Here is a 19,258-nt window from a genome sequence, read left to right as displayed (position 1 = left end):
AACAGTTAGGCACTTTACAAATTCTTAGCTGTCATCAATTATTATTTAATCTTATCCTGTTTCTCTGAACTTGTATAGGTTTCTTTTCTGGTTGCCTTGGATCTTTATACTTAGAATCAAAACCATTCCAGAATTGAAAAGCATATGCCAGGAGTAAATACACCTATCGTTTTTATTTTGTTGTAGGCTTTAACTTCCCTGAAATAGGAATTTTTTTTTTTAACTTTTGGTTGATCATTTCTTTGTGTCCTAAAATGAAAAAGAAATCATTTTTCTCCATTGCTACCTCTGAAGGAGAACAGGTGAAGTCATTAAGAAAACCCTGGCTTTCTCTTTGATTAACATTTTCTAGGTTTTTTTTTTTTTATTTCTTTCTTCTTCTTCTTCTTGGAAAGGACATATACTTCTGTTCCCATCTCCCAGTCAACATCTTCTGCTGGTTATCCCCTTAGGGATAGCTATAGCTCCACATCGATGGATGAATTCTAACGTAGAATTTTGGTTGTAAAGTTCGACTTAACGGAATGTATCTTTTAACAAGAGAATTCACCACGCTTTTAAGGCAGAGCTTAAGCTCCAGGTAAACTTGTGGATGAATTACTTCTACAGCCATAGACCATTTAGGAATCAGAGGCTCTGGGGTGCCCTAGGACAGAACTTCTGGAGTGTTGTTCTTGCCCCCAGCTCTCTCTAGCTGATTTAAACAATGGTGTGCACTCATTGCCCATCTCCTGCTTTAACTCCTCTGCCATGCCATGCCTCAATGTGGTCTTCTCTGCCATACCCCTGGTGCTTGGATTGATTGATTATGTGGCCAACATTTAAAGGAAACAGTCTTTAAAACAAATTCACTTAGAACAGCCAATAAAAACGATAAAGATCACAACTAAAACAATCACTTTTCCCTGTAAAGTAACAGACAGCTATGAGCCTGGATCTTGCTTTCCTCACCTTGTCTGTGAACCTAAGCTAGGTCCCAGGGAAGTCCCAACTCTATCAGCAGCTCATGGAAAATCCCAACGCTATCAACAGCTCATTCCACTTTCTTCCCAGTATCACCTTTAGAAGGAAAAGGAGTGAAGTACTGATTGTGTCAGCTTTGTAGAGTGAAATCACTTTGAGGGGATGAAAGCAAAGAAACACTTTGTGCCCCAATATTTCTTTTCTCTTTTGGTCTCAGAGCAAGAGTCACCTCATTGTGAAGTCCACCCACCAAGGGGACAGGATTGGTACTGCTGTGAAGACTCCTCCACAAAGTGGTTGGGCTTCTCTAGTGCTCTGACCTTGGATATACTGAAGTTGGGGCTGGGTGGGCACTGAAGGTTTAGAGCTAACTTCAGGTCAGCTTCAGGACAAGAATGTATAAAGTAACAATGGCAGGAGTTTGTGGCTAGAGCAGTGTCTCAAACCTGTCTGCACTTCAGAATCACCTCAGATGGTCTCAAGAAAATTTAGTAGCTGGGCCCGTCTCCTGACACTAATTGAGTTAATACCCAGGGAGTAGTGTCCAAGCACTAGTGTTTTTTGGACAGTTCTCCAGATGATTCTAATGCACAAACACTGTTGAGAGTCATTGACCTAGAGCTTGGATATCTTGAGGGCCTCACTCTCATGTCTGTGGCCTGCAGCCTACTGATCCTACTGGTCTCAGAGCAAGCAAAGGTTAATCTTTATTTGAGATGTAGTCACTAAAGTGCTCTTGACACTACCATTCCCTTTTGTTTGGTGTGAGCCACAGTCCATCAGTTATTGGGTCACGGATTAATCATTCAGTTTACAGAATTCCTGTATTGTCTATTTGGAGGAGGTTTTGAAGTCAGCCTATAGGGTTTCAATCCCAACCCCACTACTTACCAGCTTTGTGATCCTGGGTAACTTGGTTATAACCATCTCAGTGATTATGCAACTATAAGATTGGGAAATGATAGTATCTTCCTTCAGTTCCTGTGTGAGTGTGTGTGTGTGTGTGTGTGTATGTATTTAATGAGTTACTGTATCTAAAATGCTTAAAATAGTGTCTGACATAGTGATTACTCAGTAAATCACTGAGGATGATTTACTGTTAGGGTTTTTTTTTTTCTTTTAATCATTTTATCACCAAGTCTCATTAGTTAGAATCAGGAGCCCACATTTAATGACTACTTGTCTTAGTTAGGGAACTATTGCAACTAAAACATCTTCTATGGCTTCCATCTAGTAAGAAGTACATTTTTTCCCCTCGATTATGCATGCAAACAATGTTTCTTAAATATATCCATTTTTGTAACCTAATCCAAATACATCCAATATGATTTTGATTTCATAGGAAAAGTATTGGTCACTAACCCAAACTAAAAGTATTTCCGGTGTAATTCCCCTTAGACCAATGTTTCTCAACTTTTTAAAAAAAATATTCATTGCCTTTCTTCTTGGAACATTCACAGATATTTTCTCCTAGTTGCCTGCATGAAATTTTAATACCAAAGATATATGATATGTATGTTTACATAATGTATATAGGTATGCTATACACATTAAAAGTAAGATGTTTTGCCTCTGTTGGCAGCATGCTTTATCCAAATCCCCCCAAATGTTTATGCCATTCTAATGCCACTCAGCCTAAGGGGAAAAGTGACAGATTGTTAACTGGAAAGGAGAGAAACAAATGACCATTTAAATGCATTGATAGGAACCCTCCTAGTGCTGTAGATGGGATGCGTTTAAGTGAGGAGTCCCAAGGTTTACCCTGCCTTTCCTTCACATTAAATATTCCTCTGCCAACATGATGTGACTTTTATGGCCTGGCAAATAAGAAAAATCACAGGAAGAAATGAGAACACCCTTTCCCTTCAGAAAACCAAGCAAATGTTCTAATTTCTTATCCCTCAGAAAGAAGACATATGCTCATTCTAGGTCTAAGAAAGCAATGAAACCGACTAATGAAAACACAGAAAAGGTTGTGGCAAATCAACAGACAAACTAATCCCTCCTATTATTTCAAAATCAAGTGACTTCTGGGTGGCTCAGTTTGTTAAGTGTATGCCTTTGGCTCAGGTCATGATCCCAGGGTCCTGGGATCGAGCCCCATTTTGGGCTCTCTGCTCAGCAGGGAGCCTGCTTCCTCCTCTCTCTCCCTCTCTCCCTGCCTGCCTCTCTGCCTACTTGTGATCTCTTTCTGTCAAATAAATAAATAAAATCTTTTTTAAAAGTTTTAGTTTTAACAAGTAATAAGAAAGTATTCAAATTATAACCAGTATATGTAAATATGGGACATTTGGTACTGTGGTACTACAAATAGAATTTACTGATTTTCACATTTCTTCATGCTTTGAGGGATAAGTAAATTTGAAGAATGCATATTGGTTTTACTATGATTATAGAAGGTGTTTCGAGGATCAATTGGATCTCATATAACTAGTTATTTAATCTTCATTAAGTTGTAAAATGCTACTTGATGTGTCTGTTAATCATGGGTCCTAAGAATACTGACTGTATTATAAAGGATCATTCAACATGTTTTCGCAAACTTAAAATAGAAAGACAGGTTTTAGTTTTTTCCCATGTAGGAGAGAGTGGAACATTTTAAAATTGAGAAACTTAAAAAGAATTCCAAGATAAAAGAAAGCGAGACTTGAAATTTCTAAGTAGTTCTGGGTCTTTTAGTCACAGTCCCCAAGTCATTTCTCATAAGGTGCTTTTATCTTTGGTAAATATGCCCCTGCTTACATAAGAAAAAATATTATTTAAGGTATTTAGGAGTACAAGGGTTTAATTTAGAAAATTAATAACAATTATCAAATAACATTTAGTACAGAGTCTGCCCAAATTAACAGTATCATGTGCTGTCATCACTGAGGTGTGAGGTGAGTTCCTCAGAGTACCTTAACTTCCTTAAGCCACAGTACTCTCTTCTGTAAAGTATTATAATAAAATATCTCTCAAAAAGTATGTTATATGGATTAAATGAGATAACATGTTACAGCGGTTTAGGAGTCTCCCTTTGCTTTGCAAGTATGAAGAATCATTGCCAATATTATTGTCGTTGTGAGCTCAAATATCAGGAAAAACACAGAATCTCTTGTTCAAGCTCTGGGTCTACTTGTATGTTATCACTTGTACTTTTTAAATATGGGTAGTCTCGGGATTTTCTCTGACTGTACAGAAATGTCCATTGATTGTATTGTGATTGTACTCTGTTGACATTTCCTATTTACTTGTCTGTATCCACTAGTAAACTATAAGTTACTAAACAGGCGCTTTAACCAGCTAAACCACGGCGCCGGCAAACTATAAGTTAAAAAGGCAGCTTCTCTATCTCATTCATTTGTCGCTCTACACCAACTCTAGCATATGAGTTAGCACCCAGTATGTGCTCAATAATGTGTTGAAGGGATACAAGAATAGGGGAAGATTATACTTTTATTTCCTTAGGTAGAATGTTTTTCCCATGTGGTTTTAAAACCTGCCTCAATTGTGACCTGAGACCGCCATGACTCATTTGGCCTCCCAATCAAAAACACCAGGAGTACTAATTACTGTAAAAGGCAATGTCTTCAGAAAGAAAAGTTGTCTACCTACAGTAACTAAACAGAAACCACCTACCATCAAATTTTATGTTGGTTCATGAACCACCAAAGAGCAGGAATTTTCCATTCCCATCTAAGAAGACTGCTATTTAACAAATTGTCTAAATCACTTTAGAAGGTGTTATGACTGGAATAAAGAAAGTGATCTACCATATACTCATTAAAGCTTTCTTGGGCCTACAGTATGGACTACAATGTGCTAGGCACCCTGTAGGTTATAAGAGAAATGAAAGACTCCAGTCTCTGCTCTGAAAGAACTTGCTACCAGGCCAAGGAGATAAGTCCATACTAGAGAAGAGAGGACTGATTCAATAGGGTCTCAAGGGACAGTGGGCATATGAATTATTGACCCTTGGCCAGTTCTGGGAGGACTTGCTCCTGGAGGGAAAACAATTAACTCTGTGTTGATTTTTTTTTTAAACTTTAATCTTAGAATTAAGAATTATTTATTTATTTTATTTTGTGAATGGGCCATAAAAATGTCAAGGTGGCTTCAGAAGAAAGAGCATACTAAATTTTTATATTTCACTCTGTACAGATTTTTCCATTTTCTGCATAGTACTATAATTAAGAAAATCCTTTGACCCAGGGTCCTTCCTAATCCTCTTTGGGTATACTAGTTCATGAACACAAATTCTGACTTCAGGAAACCAATGAAAGACTTAATTCTGGGGCACCTGGGTGGCTTAGTCGACCCCAGGGTCCTGGGATCAAGCCTCACATCAGGGAGCCTTCTTCTCCCTCTTCCTCTGCCACTCTCCCTGCTTGTCCTCTCTTTAGGTCTCAAATAAATAAATAAATAAATAAATAAACTTTTTAATTAAAAAAAAAAAGACAATTCTGGCAGAACTTGAGGTGGAGGAAAAGGAAAACTGGGTACTCTCATGCTCTGCAGTCCTTTGTTTCTCTATGGTGTTATCTCTGTTCCATCTGAGGACAGGGTAAGACAAGTGGGAACAACAGAGGGCAGTGTGGCCAGGCTAAAACAGGCTGGCTAGGTAAGAGGGACTAAGAGCTGGGGATTCTACTTAAAGGTTAAAAGCCTGAAACATGATAGATTCTTGGAACAGTGTGATAGTGATGGGGACAACATGGATAGGTAGAGACAGAGTGACAAGTGGTTCAAAATCAAGGCTAGGTTAAAAACAAGGTATTGCCAGTAATCTGTGCTACAGCAATTAGATTGGAGCTAGACTTAAGCATTTTCCTTGAGCTGGTCACCTTTTCATAAAGGAAATGTTTAGGTGAAGCAGTGACCAGGGGCTTCATGCATGGCCTGTCCTGTCCTGGCCACGGTGTAAAGGGAGCCAGCCATCCTGGGATTTGCATTGCCTCTGTATCAGTTAGGACTGCTTTCTTCCTCGTGTGTCACTTCATGGTTATAATGTGGACACTGGAGTTAAGGACATCACATCCTTATTCATTCAAGACACAAAGAGGAAGAGGTTAGTGTCAACAGATTTTCTCTAATGTTTTTCTTGCCAGAATGCTATCACTTGGTAATGTCTGGGGTTTCTAGCAAAGAAGGCAGGAAATAAGCTGTTAACTTTTTCATCCTCTCAAATAAATAGAGTCAGTGGAGATCTGGATTTGGGTGTGGAGAAATCAACATTAACTGTCATTCACAGGTTCCAAAATAATCCTTACCACTTGTTTCCTTCCTACTCTGTCCCCCATTACAAGGTTTTTTTTTTAAAAAGAAGAGAATGCTCAAGGATGTTTCTAGTGGAAATAGTTAACAAATTCATTTAAGTTCTCAGCTGGCATTCACCCAATCTGCTCAGATACCCAGGAAACCTGTTTCTTTTGTTTGATCACCTTTCATTCTTGTAGATGTTTATCTTGTCCCATTTCTGATTCCAGCTGCAGCCATGGTGGACACTTCTATGTATGCCACTAAAAATTATCCACCTCAGACACCCACCATAACCTCTCCATTTTCCTGCCCCAGGGTTTTCATCAAATCCAAAAGAATTCATTAGCCCATATATGTGAGTAGCCCAGAAATGAAAGAAAGCTTATTTTCTTGGAGATAACCCTTCTCCAGGGGCAGACAGGAGTCAGTAGACAATGCCCCAATCTACTGCACTTGAACAGTCTTGAGGAGCATTCTATATGCTTCTTTGAAGGTCCCAGCTAGTTGAACATGGTAGAAACCACTCCAGCAAATCCCTCTTACCTGTTTGTTTTCTCCATCTACCTAACACTCCTTTCTCCAGCACTCCTGCTTCTTGGGATCACCACATGGAGATGTAAGGAGCCCTGCATCTACATCCTTGTCTCAGGCCCTGCTTCGGCAGGGGGACCCAAACTAAATCTCCTCATTGGAACTGTGTGATAATAATTTTTCCCTTTTGGCATTTCCACAGTATCCTTCTTTTTACATAGTACATTTTGAGGGGAAGCTAGGCTTGATTTCTCTACAGAAACTAAAAATCTAGATATGTGAACAATAATTCATTATACAAATGTAGCCATGTCATATGTCTTGGGAGAAACAAACATATCAGAGAGTATTCTTCTCTCAGAATTGCTTATTGGACCAAGGTATTGACTGATTATTATAAATGTGTATGTGTCTAGGAGAATCAGCAACAAAACCAAAGCATTTACAAAGTAGTCACTGTGCCAAGTATCTGGTCCAATGATATGAGCTGAGGATCCACAATCAGACATGATTGCTGCTCTCAAATCACTCATGGAGTGGAGGTAGGGTGTGGGGTGGTCAGGTAAACAATGATCCATGTAGTATGTGTAAACAGATCTTGGTGACTGATGAAATGGGGAATGGGAACAAAAAAGACATAGGTATCTTGGATCCCTATTCAAAGCTTTCCAGCCTGGGTGACTGGGTGGGTGGCACAAAATTAACCAAGATAGAAAATGCAAGGGCAATAACAGATTTAAAGAGAAAGATGACATGTTGAATTTCAAATATCTGTAAATTATTCAGGAGAAGATATCTAGTAGAAGGAGGTATAGGTCCAGAGATAAGAAAGAAATCTAGATTGGACTGCAGATTTGGAAATCATTGATGCATAAAGTTAATGTTATGGAAATAAATTAGATCAGCAGGAAAAGAAAAGGGAGAAAAGCAAGTGGAAAATTAATCGCAGGAAACAGCAGGACTAATAAAAGGGTTAAGAAATAGGAACTAGCAATAAGACTGAAAAGGGTTGACTAGAGTAGGAGAAGAATCAGATGGGAGTGTTTCTCAATTCTTGAAAGCCAAGGGAGAAGTGCAATTTATTGTGCCTGATGCTATGCTACAGAGAGATTAAGCAGGATGGATAAAGACAAGGGCCTTCAGCATCAGTGACCTTGGATATCAATGGAGTGGACAAAGGACATCTGGTATGTTATTTTACTCACCGCAGCCTGTATCTCCTTAGTAGCCATAAAAGAAAGGCATTAACATTACCATCTAGAGCCTCTACTTATAATCCCAGCTTCTTCTGACAACCAGAAGCAGATTTCTTCACTTTCCTTTTTCCCCTCTCCTTCTCCTTCCCAAACATACTGAGATTTATCTTCTTCCTATGTGAAGGATAGTTCTCTCCTCCCGCACATTTCTGTTTGCCATATAGAAGATGCTGCTGTTTCTTGGCTTTTTTGTACACCAAGTTGCGGTAAAAATAACTGTTATATGAACAGAAATTCTCTGAGCTGGTAGACAGCTTCTAATTTGTATTAATGAATTTAGCAAAAAAGACTCCTACTGCACCATCACTCCACCCAACAAAGCCATGTGGCACATGCCAGATCATTGGGCTAAAAACAATTTGACTAAGAAGAAAATTGGTAAAAACCCAGAACTGGTTGCAAAACTGTATTTCCAGTCATTTGTTTCACATCTTTTTAGGCACTGATGCTTATTTTATTTTGTAATAACAAATAGGCTAGTTTGTTATTGTTACAAACAGACTGTAATAATAAACAGACTGGTCCTGCACTTGGGGAGATTTACTAATGCAGAAATTACAACAAAAACCTGATTTTTTTTTCAAAGTGGTTATGGGAATCACCTAAAAACAGAAGTAAATCATGATGTGAAACATGAAATGAGTTACAGTAAGCTGCTTAGCCCACAGGCCGTAGATGCTGAGAGGGTTTGGGAAACTGCTTTATGTGCTTTATGTGAGCTGGTTGGGTGAGTAGTGTGTAGAAGCTGACTTGGTGATTTGGTAAGATGATTATATCTTCGGTTCTAGACATAATGAATCTGAGATAGGTCTGGTTAAAATCTAGAGAATCCAGAGAAATGTTTGGGTGGAAAAGTCAAAAAGGAATGCATAAATGGGAAAGGAAAAACTGAAGAGAAATAAAGCTGGAGATTTGAGAGGATGTGCATGCAACTGTTGGATTGGGTAAGATTACCAATGCAGAATACAGAGGGAGGTAAGAGGGTTTGATGAGACTGCTAGCTACCAACCCAGCATCCATCCCTCTATCTTCCTTAGTAAGAGAAGGCAAACTTTTAGCTGAGTACATCACCTTCTGAAATAAAAGACCGCATTTCTCAGTGTACCATAGAGCTGTTGGTCACATGACTAGTTCTGGCCAATCATTTTTTGTCATAGTGTTGCGTGGGACGTCAAGGACAGAGCAAGTCCTCTTTATCCAATCCTCCTTCCTGGTGCTTGGAATGCAAAGGTAATGGCTAATGCTAACAATCAGGTTGGTCATGAGGTGGCCTTGAGGAAATCACAACAGTAGAGACACATGAATTTCTGTTAACTTCCTAAAGCTGTTACATACCAGCTCTGGACATTCTATAACTAGATTTTCTCTTGTTGGAGAAAACAAACCCTTGTGTGTATAAACCACTATAGTTGAGTCTTTGTTACTTTCAACTGAATGTAATTTAACTAATACAAACACGGGGTCAAAAAGGAAAGAAGTGCTGAAGAAAAAGACAAAGAAGCCAAAATTAGAAGAGTAAGAGGAGGATTAGGACAGGGTATATCATGGAACCAATGGGGAAGAAAGAGGAAGACGATCAACAGGATTAAATACTGAAGAAAATGATTATATTTCTTTGTAAGCTCATTAAACTCATAGTGAGGAAGGCAGATTTATTTATTAATGATAATGGAGTATGTACCATTTATTTAGTGTTGCAAAACACCTAGAGCTTACAATTTTCTATTTTTCTAAAAGACTTTATAATACATCTCTTAATTGTCTTTCACCTACTGCCAATCTGAGCCACAAAACTTTATAAATTGTATTTTGTGTTTAAGTGTAACAATGATGACTACATTATAGAATGGAAAGCAGCAAAGATGTGGCAAAAAAAATCTCTATGTGCAAAATGAAATTTAAAAGTCTCTAAAGAGGGGCGCCTGGGTGGCTCAGTGACCTTCGGCCTTCGGCTTAGGTCATGATCTCAGGGTCCTGGGATCAAGCCCCGCACCAGGCTCTCTGCTCAGTAGGGAGCCTGCTTCCTCCTCTCTCTTTGCCTGCCTCTCTGCCTACTTGTGATCTCTCTCTCTCTGTCAAATAAATAAAGTATTTAAAAAAAATAAAAGTCTCTAAAGAAATTAGTGTAGTGATTTCCAATGGGTTCTGAATTATACAATAGTAGTAGATTTTTGTTGTTGTTGTTTATTTAGTTCTCAGTGGCTTTATTCTGAGACAGGAAATTTATATCCATCTTAATGACAGTGTTCATCATTATTGATCCATGCTTATTTCTCTCAAAATATAAATGTTGCTGTGTATATGTTTATATTTATAAAACTATCATCACAAATTTATTCAGCAGGCATAACAGCATTATTCTTCTCCCATCACTGCCCCCGAATACTGTATCAACTCTCCATCTCCAAAGTCTGAATGATATATGAGGCAGATTCTAATTTTTTTCAGTCATTTTGGGATAGTAGAACAATTCCTATTTTCCACTAATAAGGACAGCTTAGTCTAACATCAAAATTTAAATCTTTCATCCAATTAAACCTCCTCCTACCTGCCAGCTTGGAATTGACTCATGGTTTTAAACCAACCACGGGGAAGAAGGGAATGAGATATTCTTCTCTTTCTCTGTCCTTTCTCTCCTCTTGCAAACACACATTTTTGCTACACTTGGCTCCTTCAGGCCAGGGAGAGAAGAGGGCCAAGAAGTGAAGCATAATGCTTTAACTAGTTGGTGCTGTTGACTATATTGTCTCACACAGGGATTCAAATACTGACCATTTCGTGGCACACATTAGTGAATTCCTCAGAGAACTCCACTTGCCCTGGTTCTTGACTTAGGTGATTTCCTCTCCCTATGACCTGTTGTGATATCTCATCAGCTTCTATCCCTGGTGGTGACCACATGTGACCTTGTTCTGCCATGATTCCCTCACTCCAGTGGACAGACTTTTGGGTTGGAGCCCTTTAGAAATGGCTCTTAATGTGACCATTCCACCACCTATTCACCCGAAACTGGCCTGGCGAACATTTGGCATCTTTGCTCTGCCCAGTCCTACTGCTGCTTTCTCCTCTTGTCCTACCTACCCTCTTTGGCTACTCTTTTTTCTTATTCACATGTGCCCCTAAGCTCCTGGGAGCACACCTGAGTTTGATCCCAAAGCTCATCCACCTGGGCACTCTGGTGTTAACAGCACATGGCAAGTGCTAAACCAAGAGATGTGGGGTCAGAGAACCTGTTCTATTCTGGCAGGTAACACTTGCCTCTAAAAAACTTCTTTTGAGGCCTCCCAAATGCACTTAGGGAACATGTAGCTCATATCTTTCCTCACACGGAGAATAGGGGAAATACCTTCTCTACTACGAACTCTGCAAAGAATTCTCTTCCTGGGGAATTCTTAGTTTACTTTTATACAGTGTGTTGGGGGTGTTGGGGGTAAAGGTCACTGAACTAGGTTGGATATTTCTCAGCAAGTCATGCTGGGATTTATCTAGTGACTATTGAATGTAGCTTTGTATTTTAGCTGAAATTTCAAGGTAAGGGGAAATGTTCTATTCTTGTGTTTGAGGGTGTGCAGCAATTTTTATGGTACGCATAAAATGAGGATGTTGAATTAGTTCATTTTCTAAAGGCTCCTCTGTCAGTAAAATATACTGGGATTTATCTGCATTTTGAGATAAATGCAGATAGCTTTTTGAGAAAATAAAAAGTCAGGAAGTAACCCCCAAAGGCCTCAGAACAAGTAAAAATAATATTTAATAACACACACATCGCATGAGTACTTTATTTAGTAGAAGATTTCCTTGGGTCTCTCCTCAATGCCCAATTATTCTAACTCCTTCATATACTTTAGCTCAGATTAAGTCATTGAATACTACAAAATTACTGTTCTTTTGTTGCAAACAACTTAAAAGTGCTTATCAATTAGCATGTTGTTCATTACAACTAAAAATATAACTCAAATAGACTTTAAAAATAAAAAAAAGTACTGTACATGAAAGTGACATGTCTACAGGCTTCAGACAAAGTGTGACCCAGGTTTTCACCAAGGACCTAGTTTCTTTTCTTTTTTCCTGCATGGTTTTGGCTTTATCTTAAATCTGACTTTCCTTACAGTTGTAAGGAATTGTCAGAAGCACCTGACAGTTAAATATCTCTTTTATGTCCACTGGCCATCTTTTTTGCTAAGTCCTAAGAATAAGAAAGGAAACTTTTTTCTCAAAACCTTCTAGAAAATTCTTTTAAACTGAATTAGAACAAATGAGGTCATCTGCTCACTTCTGCATCAATAACTCTATACAGGAGAATGGGGTGCTCTGATGGGCTTCAGTCTGGGCCCACTCTGAAGCCAAGGATTAGGATTGGTTCTAATTAAAACATATAATTGGAAATTAGGGGGCACCTGGGTGGTCATTAAGCATCTGCCTTCAGCTCAGGTCATAATCCCAGTATCCTGGGATCAAGCCCCTGCATCAGGTTCCCTGCTCCATGGGAAGCCTGCTGCTCCCTCTCCCATTCCTCATGCTTGTGTCCCCTGTTTCACTGTCTCTCTCTCTCTCTCTCAGTCTCTCTCTGTCAAATAAATAAATAAATAAATAATCTTAAAAAACATATAACTAGAAATTAGGGGAGTTGTTAGGGAGGAAGAAATAAAGAATAGATGATGAGAAGCATCAACAGATGTCCACTATACCAACTTAGGAGGGGAAAGCAGAGATTATTATCAAAATTTGGTAATGTCTTATAGAACCTAAGGACAGGAATGTTCTGGACCTCAAGAAGGAATGGAATTGGTAACGAGAAGTTCTTTGTGAATCCTTGCACACTTTTTCACTGCCTCTTATTTCTTAAGCATCTACTTTACATAGGGTTTAGGGTACAGGCCATATAATGGCTTCTCATCACTCTCAAGTATATGTATTACAGTCACAGACTCACAGAGAATTTAACACTCACTCTGGTTCCAGACTCCACATTCCCTGGGAGGGACCATTGATCAGCCTAGTCAGGTGGGCTGTCCATGCAATCAGCTGTTTCCACGCACTAGGTTATTATAAGCAAACTTTGCTTCTTCTAGGATCCTGTTCCTTTGCATCGGGAAGTTGAGGTGACCACAGGGAGTTAGGCACTCTTCACACGATGTGTCTACCACAGGTAGTAAATGCTCAAAACAGGCACATCACTGCAACCTGTCAGCAACAAGAGAACGAAAAAGAATTTACAAATCAGACACAGGAGTTTAAGAGTATGGATATGCACCAAGTCAGTTCTACATGACCCAATAGTCTATATTCATGATAATTCTGGGTCATTTAATGTGACACTGGGTTTACTCTTCTGGTTAAATTGAAATTTTACCCTTGTGGAATAATGTGTGGCCATTGTTATCTAGTTAGTATAATCTACAGCTTCCCTATTCCGTCTTTGTGGTTTCCTTAACCTCCATACATGGGTGAGATTAATTGTTAAGATTCCCTTCATTGTATGTATCTGCAGTTATTTCTGATAACAATTCTGAACCACCACAGTTGTTTCTGACGTGAGTTCTTTCAACAGACATTTCCCTCTCACTAAACAGAAATGCTTGATGATGATTTTCCTCTCACTAAACTGTATGCTTGCCTTCTTCCATAATGTGTGCAATTTTTTTTTTTACATAGTATTGACTGAAGTGATGAAGATGGGTGTTATTTATTTTAGTTTCCAGAGGAGAACTTGTCATCAAACTGTTTACAGATATCATTATTCCCAAGTTTTGGTCACAAAACTGAATATATCTACTGAATGGTTTCTCTATGCTGAAGTCTGGTTCACTTGAGAAGTAATGCCATGTCTGTTCTGAAAGACCCTCAAGCACATAGAACTGGAATAAAATAAGAGAGACTTATTACCAGAGAAGCTAAAATAAATTGTACTCATCTATCAGTATAGCAGGAATGCTGAGAAGTTAGATCCAGGACCACCTCCCTGAGCCTCTGTCTTGTCTTTCCTTAAATTGGTCTAGATTTATATTCCCTTCTGGAGACAGGGCAGCATCATGGTTAGAAATGCAAACTCTGGAGTCAGAAAGGGTGGTAGCATTAAGAACATGGGCTGGATTAGAATCCAGTGTCTTTCACAGGGAAACTCAAGGAAAATTACTTACCTTTCCTCACTAATTTTTTCCTTTATATAAGAGTTTTAATGTTAGTAAAAATAGTACCTACCTCATAGGGCACCTGTATAAATGCAGTGCCCATATTAAGTACACTCCCCCCATAACCTCCTTTTGTATTCTTTACTAAACTGTTTTCTTTTTCTTGTCTTTTAGGGAAAGAAAACCGTTTCATTGTTGAATAAACATTAAAATTGAATGCACATCACAGGCAATCTGCTGAAAGATTTCAGAGACAGAAAGATCTCATCCCCAGTTACATACATATCTTTAAGATGAGCCATAACTAGTCCTCAAGTAAGACAGTTTGATAGTGCCATTTGCCACATGTAGTTTATCCTAACTTTACCTGGTAAGTAGAGTGATGCTCTGTGCTAGCTAATTGACTTTATCTGAAGGAAAAAAAAAAAACCAACTTCCCATTTTTACGGCAGGAGATGGTGTTGTATCTTGGAATAAGGCACCCATCTAAGCTATATTCCTATCCTCCCATAGAACCTAGGTGACAGAGGTGCTTGTATCTTTTGCTCTGCCCTTAATTACCCAGCAACTTGACCTTTTTAATATTTTTTTTCAGTAAGTTCAACTTTTTTTTGAAAAAATTGAGATACAATTGGCAAATAGCATTATAATTAAATTTAGATGTACAACATAATTCAGTATTTGTATGTATTGTGAAATAATCACTGCAATAAGTCTAGTTCTTCCAATCTCACTGAATCTTTATATACCAATGTAAGATATCTGAAAAATTTCACCATACTTGAATATCAAATCATTCTTATTTTCTTTTTCAAATATTTCTCAACACTTTTTTCTGGAACCATCTACCTTAGTGAAATCCTAAGTCTCTTCGTCAGTTCAGGTTTCTTTCTGAGGCGCAAAGGCCAAATTCCTTGGTAGTGACTGGTGCTTTCTTCTGATCTGAAGAAGAACTGCTGGCCTATTTTTTAGCTCTGTTTTCTGGGAAATGCCTAGTAATCCTCTGGTCTTTAAGGGCTAAATAGTAATCACAGTTTGAATTAATGACTGCGCAGTGGCTATGTGTATCATAATACTTACCCTCCTTTGCCAGTACCTTTATTGATAGTGACAAACTCTTAAAAACAAAGCAAAGCAAATAGTATATGCACATTGTAATAGAATATGCTTAGGGATAATGGAATAAAGCCCCTGCCCCTGAGGCAAGGGCTAGGAGTCACTTTGTTCCCTGTAGAAGCTGGAGCCTGTCAAAGCTGCCGTAGAGGGGTCTAACGAGAACCCCAACACACAGATCAAATTCCAAGGGTCTTTATTTATAACAAAGGGGGCACTTACTGAGCAGACTGGAAGTACTTCTTACCCACAGGACAATAGCTTCAAGTTCAGAGAACCCCTTACCTTGCAAAACTGACAACACTATCTGAAGGGGTTTAATTCTAAGAAATACTTCATTATTAAAACTTTGTGGCTTGTACCCAAAGAAAGCTGAAGTGGAATATAATGGCCTCTGGGTCTGTATTTTGATATATAAGTCATAGCACCAACTGTTGTTAAATGGCATCTTACAGTAAAGAGGACTTTGACAGAATCTAAGACAGTCCTATTTATTAAAACATTGATATGAATGTCGATTTACAAGTGGGAATATCACCTCAATTTAAGTTTAAAGTGGAAATGTAAAAAAAAAAAATCATGGAGAAAGACAAATTTATGGAATAATTTTATCACTAATACTTCCTAGTCTAGAGCTGCAAACCCCTTGAGCCAGTTCCTTTAACTGCACTGCTCCCTGGTGGTAAGATGGTTTAGTACAGCGACAGAAAGAGGCCGGTTGGGAATGAAGGAAAACAGGTAAGACTGCAACAAGGCAAGGGACAACAGGTCAGATAAGAAATAAAATGGAAAAGTTTGCTGGAAGAGTAGTCAGAAGATCCCGCCAGTGAGAATGTTGGCAGTAGCCGTTGGGATCTTGTAGGAGCTGCTTTTGCTGCTCATCTGTTTTTGTCAGCTCTCTTGAATTCCTTCGATTTTGCTTGGTTTGTTTTGTTTCATTTTGCTTTGTTTTGAGGCCTTGTGAAGGGTCGGTGTTGTGAGAGTGAGTCACACTTCTCAGCCACCACTATCCTTGTGCTCCCTATCATCCTGGAGAAGTGTGGCCTAGGAGTTTGGATGATACTAGTCCACACACGGACACTTGGCAGAGGAGATGGCAGAATAGCTCAGTGGCCCAGAAGAAATTCCTCTGGGGAGCAATTTACTCTTTTTACTTCCTTGGAGGCTGACAGCCAAATGAGGGCCTTGGTGCTTGTTTATAATTTATGCTTCTCTAATTTCCATGAGGCGAGGAGGCCTGTCATGAAGATCACAGTTAGAGAGATGCTTGGAAAATAAAAAGGAAAACTAACAATGCTGAGGAGTAAGCACAAAGTTCAGGGACAGAAGCACCAGGTGATTGTCACAACTGAGCATTGCATTTAGCTCTCAATTTCCTCCTAGCTAAGGAAAAATTGGAAATACAGGAAATAATAGAGTGTGCATTACACGAGAGGAGGAAATACAATGTCCTTCACATAGTTTCTGTGACTGGCTGGAGTTTTTAGCTAATGCTGTGGTGGGAATCATTTTACCATATGTATGAAATCAACATGCTGGACACCATAAACTCACACAATGTTGTTTGAAAATTCTATCTCAATAAAACCGAGGCAAAGTTTTAAATGACTCAAGATAGTTCCTGACATTAGATTCCAAGAGGAATTTATCCTAGAAATTTTAGACTCATAAATAAACACCGAACTGTGAGGCATCCAAATGCATAGTCGATTCTCTTCCAGAAGGGCTTGCAGTTACTGGGTGTAGTTGAGTACTTGCAGTGAAGAATAGTTTCCATCTGTCAGTGTTTCCTAGCTTCTGGTGGGACCCCTAGTGGTCCATGGAGCTATTGCAAAGTGTCCACGAATCTAGCTTCTAAATGCATAATCTCAGGAGGGAAAATTAATGTTTTGTGCAAACGTACTAATATTTTTTAAAAATGTAAGGATGACTAGAACTAGCAAAATATAGATTTATGTAAAAGAACACTGAGTTCAAACTAGCATTTCCTCATTATATATTTTCTTAGTTAGATTCTACTAACAATACAATTGTTAAGATTTGATATTACAAGGGCGTCCTTTTGCTTGACAGAGTTGTGAACCATCACTGGTGCAGATGGTCTAGATGGTGTTACTGATCTGAGCAGAGAAGGCAGACTCTCTACCCCACCCCCAGCCCTTCCCTAGTCACTGCTCTCAACTGTTTTTCATGTTCTGAGATGAGCTCCAAGAAAGGCACCCATGTGTTCAGATGCTTGGGGCTTTGTTCAGTAATCAGCTTTGTGGTTTTAGGAGGCCCAAAAGAACTTCAGGGCTTTCCACTATGAACCCTTTGTTCAGGAAGCTCAAGAGACTTGTTGTGGTTTCAGAAATGACATGCTTGAAGTTCTGGAGTTGGCACAAACTACTGTTCCTGCTCAAACGGATGGTAGGAAGAAATGCAGCCATAGGGGCTGGTGGCCCAAAAACTGAAGCTGTGGTTATCTCCACAGACAACAGCACTTTAGCAAGCTTGCAATTGCTTCATACCCTTTCATGTGGGCAAAGAAAAAACTTTATCAGACAGAGAGTCTCTATTCTCTTGAAATGCTGGGCTGAGAGGAAAGGAAATTGGGCAGCAGATCGTGGCAGAATTTACAACAGGGAAAATCACGTCTCTGTTGAGTTCTTCCTTATCACAGGGACAACTCCACGCCCCTGGATGCGTCACCGACGCTTGAGTGCTGGCTGATGCTCAGACTGCAACATTAGGACCCCTGAGAGAAGAAGGCAGAGCTCTCTGAAGCAAACCTGAGGTCTTAAGCCACTGTGCTCTGGATCGCCTGTCTTGGCTTGGCTGTTTAAGGGCAGAGGCCAATGGCTGCAAGATTCCAAAGCTAAAATGGGCACTGCAAATCCTTGTGAGAGAAGCGTTGTTACACAGAATTTCAGCTGTTGCAGTTAAGACAGTGCCATTAAATAAGCCATCCAGTCACCACCGAAGGACAAGCTGGCACATTTGTTAAGGAGACTACAAGGTCACAGTTTGTATGTCTTTAGTTATAACTCTAAGGGCACATATTGAATCTAGCCAAAAATGTCTTTCCTACTATTTGTCATAATCCCTCAGTTGTACCATTGGAAATTTATTTCTTCAAGTCAAGAGTCTTTCAGTCTCTCTTAGAATACAAACATTCTGAGGCACGTGGGTGCAGTCCATTGAGCAGCCGACTCTTGGTTTCTGCTCCGGTCCCGATACAGGGTCATGAGATTGAGCCCCATATCAGGCTTGTGCTCCATGAAGTGTCTGCTTGAGTCTCTTGCCCTCTCCCTCTGCCTCTCCCTGCCTCTCTTGCTCTTTCTCTATCTCTAATAAACAAAATAAATCTTAAAAAAAAATACAAACATTCTGGTGGGTATATCTGGTAGGAATAGGGGAAATGCCTGGTGTCTGAAGTTGGAGCAAAGTGCTGGGAACAGAATGATAAAAGAAAATGAAAAGGCCATACAGATTGTGCTTATAGCTTGGAAAGCCTAGAATAGTAACCTGTGGTCAGAAATAAGTGGCTAAACGCAAAATCACAGCCGGGCAGAGTCTGACTAGCTCATGGCCCAAATTCTCAGCTCCCCCTCCTTTCTTCCTGGGTCCTCCTCCCCTCTTGCTGACCTAACTTCAAACTGTAAACTCTTCTTTTACTCCCTTTGCTCCAGCAAAACTGTCATACGAAAGCACTGAGCCAAGGAAATACTCACTTGTATCTTGATTCTTTAGGTAAGGAATTCCACTTCTGTTTTCCCATATAAAAGAGAGCTAGTGCCACCATGGTTCCCTGATGCTAAAGTAACAAACAAACAAACAAAGAATATATCTTTCTTGCTTTTCTGAAATCTGGAAACATTTTAAAATGTATATATTTAATATGGGAGTGTTTCTTTATATATATATATATATATATATATATATATATATATATCCCAAAAAGTTGTTATTAAATACATGCTGTATCTTCTAATTAATGGTCCCATAGAACTAAAAAATATATAGTTTGTTTTTGTTTTGCTCTTT

General features: G+C 39.1%; 1 long non-coding RNA gene across 2 annotated transcripts in view; it reads left to right on the top strand.

Annotated features, from left to right (window-relative positions):
- Positions 1-7,645: 7,645 nt before the first annotated feature.
- The window catches only part of LOC309862648, a 75,030-nt gene continuing 63,417 nt past the window's right edge, over positions 7,646-19,258 (top strand). For both annotated transcript variants that reach the window (XR_014310625.1, XR_014310626.1), the window contains exon 1: positions 7,646-7,919. This is a non-coding gene — a long non-coding RNA (uncharacterized lncRNA). The remainder of the gene's footprint in view (positions 7,920-19,258) is intronic.

This window comes from Mustela nivalis (genome assembly GCF_964662115.1).
Source record: "Mustela nivalis genome assembly, chromosome: 4".
NCBI lineage: Eukaryota > Metazoa > Chordata > Mammalia > Carnivora > Mustelidae > Mustela > Mustela nivalis.
The sequence above is the reverse complement of the archived record's forward strand: the minus strand, read 5'-3'. Positions and strand labels throughout refer to the sequence as shown.